The following is a 3,514-nucleotide window of genomic DNA, read 5'->3' as shown; positions in this document are numbered from 1 at the left end:
TTTAAATGTTTATTTTATATCATGAAAATTACTGAATTCATTTGTTTTACTAGTTTTTTAGTGGATTCTTTAGTACTTTCTACATATAAGATCATGTCATCTGCAAACAGGCAATTTTACTTCTGCCTTTCACATTTGAATGTTTTTATTTCCTTTTCTTGTCTACTTGCTCTGGCTAGGACTTCCAGTACTATGTTGAATAAAAGTGGCACAAATGGGCATCCTTATCTTCTTCCTGATCTTAGAGGATATGCTTTCTGCTCATCACTGAACATGATGTTAGCAGTGTGCTGGTCATATGTACCCTTTATTATGTTGAGGTACAATCCCTCTATACCACCTTGTTGACAGCTTTTTATTATGAAAGATATTGAATTTTGTCAAAGGTTTTTTCTGCATTTATTGAGATGATCATGTGATTTTTATCTCCCATTTTGTTCACATTAGTGTAGTGTAACACATTGATTGTGTGTGTGTGTGTGTGTTGAATCATCCTTGAATTTCTGGATTAAATTCCACTTAATTGTGGTGTATGATCCTTCTAATGTGCTGTTGAATACAGTCTTATAATATTTCATTGAGGAGTTTTATATCTATGTTCATCAGAGATATTAGCCTGTAATTTTCTTTTCTTGTGTCCTCATCTAGCTTTGTATCAGGGTAATATTGGCCTCTTAAATGACTTTGGAAGCATTCCCTCTTCAATTATTTTTGAAGAGTTTGAGAAGGATTAGTATGTATTCTTTAAATGTTTGGTAGAATTCAACAGTTAAGCCATCTACTTCTGGACTTTGTATCAGTAATCAAAATCTCCCAATCTCCTTACTAGTAATTGGTCTGTTCAGATTTTCTATTTTTTCATGATTCAGTCTTGGTAGGTTATATGTTCTTAGGAATTAATCCATTTCTTCTAGGTTGTCCACTTTGTTGGCATACAACTGTTCATAGTAGCCTTATGATCCTTTGTATTTCTATGGTACCAGTTGTAATGTTTCCTTTTTTGTTTACAATTTTGTATCATCTTTCTTGTTAAGTCTAGCTAAAGGTTTGTCTATTGTTTATTTTTTTAAAAAAAGCTTAGTTTTTGGGGTTGACATGTACATACTGTTATGTTTAAAATAGATAACCAACAAGGACCTACTGAATAGCACAGGGAACCCTGCTCAATGCTCTGTAATAACCTAAATGGGAAAATAATTTGAAAAAGAATAGATACATGTATATGTATAACTGAATCACTTTGCTGTATAACTGAAACTAACATAACACTGTTAATCAACTATACTCCAATACAAAATAAAAAATTTTTGAAGATTTTTAAAAGCTTAGTTTCATTGATCTTTTCTATTAGCTTTTTAGTCTTTATTTCATTTATTTTTGCTCTGATCTTTATTTCCTTTCTTCTGCTAACTTTGGGCTTAGTTTGTTGTTCTTGAGGTGTTAAGTTAGGTCGTTTTGAGATTTTTTTTTTAATGTGCACATTTATCACTATAAAGTTCCCTCTGAGAAATTCTTTTGCTGCACCCCATACATTTTAGTACATTGTTTCTATTTTCATTTGTCTCAGAGTATTATTTGATTTGTCTTTCAATTTCTTCTTTGATTCATTGGTTGTTCAGGAGCATGTTGTTTAATTTCTACGTTTGTGAATTTTCCAATTTTCTTCTTGCGATTGATTTCTAGTTTTGTTCATTTATAGTGAGAAAAAATGCTTAATATAGTCAGAAAAGATGCTTAATATGATTTCAATATTTTTAAAGTTAAGATTTCTTTTGTGGACTAATATATGATCTATCCTGGAGAACATTTCATGTGCACTTGAGAGGAATGTGCATTCTGCTGCTGTTGGGTAGAATATTCTGTAAATATCTCTTAGGTTCATCTGATCTAGTGTGTAGTATATATTCAATATTTCCTTATTTTCTGTCTAGATGATCTGTCTGGATTCTTGAAAGTGGTGTATTAAAGTCCTCTACTATTGTTGTATTGCTGCCTATTTCTCCCTTCAGATCTGTTAATATTTACTTTATATATTTAGGCTCTCCTATATTGGGTATAGAAATATTTACTAATATATCCTCTTGATGAATTGACCCCTTTATCATTATATGACCATCTTTGTCTCTTAGACTTTGGCTTAAAGTCTACTTAGTCTGGTATAAGTTTAGCCACCCCTACTTTCTTTTAGTTTCTATTTGCATGGAATATATTTTTCTATCCCTTCACTTTTAGTGTATGTGTATCCTTAAAGGCAAAGTGAGCCTCTTGTAGCAACATATAGTTGAGTCTTTTTTAATCCATTCAGCCACTCTGTCTTTTAGAATTTAGACCATTTACATTTAAACAAATTATTGATAGGTATGAACTTACTATTGCTGTTTTGTTCATTGATTTCTGATTGTTTTTAGTCCGTTGTTCCTTTCTTCCTCTCTTCCTTTGTGATTTGATGATTTTCTGTAGTGGTGTGCTTCGATTCCTTTCTCTTCATCTCTTGTGCATCTATTATACACTTATGCTCTGTGGTTACTGTGAGACTTACATAAAACATTTAAAAGTTTGTTTTAAGCTGAAAGCAATTTATCTTTGAACAAATACAAAAGCTCTACATTTTTACACTGCCCCCACATATTTTGTTTTTGATATCATAATTTATATCATTTTACCTTGTGTATCCATTAACAAACTGTAGTTATTTTTAATACTTTTATCTTTTAGTCTTAGAGTATGAGTGACCCACATTACAACACTAGTGTATTTTGGGTTTTTTTGTTTTTTTTTTTTTAACATCTTTATTGGGGTATAATTGCTTTACAATGGTGTGTTAGTTTCTGCTTTATAACAAAGTGAATCAGTCATACATAAACATATGTTCCCATATGTCTTCCCTGTTGCGTCTCCCTCCCTCCCACCCTCCCTATCCCACCCCTCTAGGCTGTCACAAAGCACCGAGCCAATATCCCTGTGCCATGCGGCTGCTTCCCACTAGCTATCTACCTTACTACGTTTGTTAGTGTGTATATGCCCATGACTCTCTCTCGCCCTGTCACAGCTCACCCTTCCCCCTCCCCATAACCTCAAGTCCGTTCTCTAGGAGGTCTGCGTCTTTATTCCTGCTTTACCCCTAGGTTCTTCATGACATTTTTTTTTTCTTAAATTCCATATATATGTGTTAGCATACGGTATTTGTCTTTTTCTTTCTGACTTACTTCACTCTGTATGACAGACTCTAGGTCTATCCACCTCATTACAAATAGCTCAATTTCGTTTCTTTTTATGGCTGAATAATATTCCATTGTATATATGTGCCACATCTTCTTTATCCATTCATCCGATGACGGGCACTTAGGTTGTTTCCATCTCCGGGCTATTGTAAATAGAGCTGCAATGAACATTTTGGTACATGACTCTTTTTGAATTATGGTTTTCTCAGGGTATATGCCCAGTAGTGGGATTGCTGGGTCATATGGTAGTTCTATTTGTAGTTTTTTAAGGAACCTCCATACTGTTCTCCATA

The sequence above is a fragment of the Leucopleurus acutus genome (assembly GCF_964270905.1).
Source record: "Leucopleurus acutus genome assembly, chromosome: 11".
Classification (NCBI taxonomy): Eukaryota; Metazoa; Chordata; class Mammalia; order Artiodactyla; family Delphinidae; genus Leucopleurus; species Leucopleurus acutus.
The sequence above is the reverse complement of the archived record's forward strand: the minus strand, read 5'-3'. Positions refer to the sequence as shown.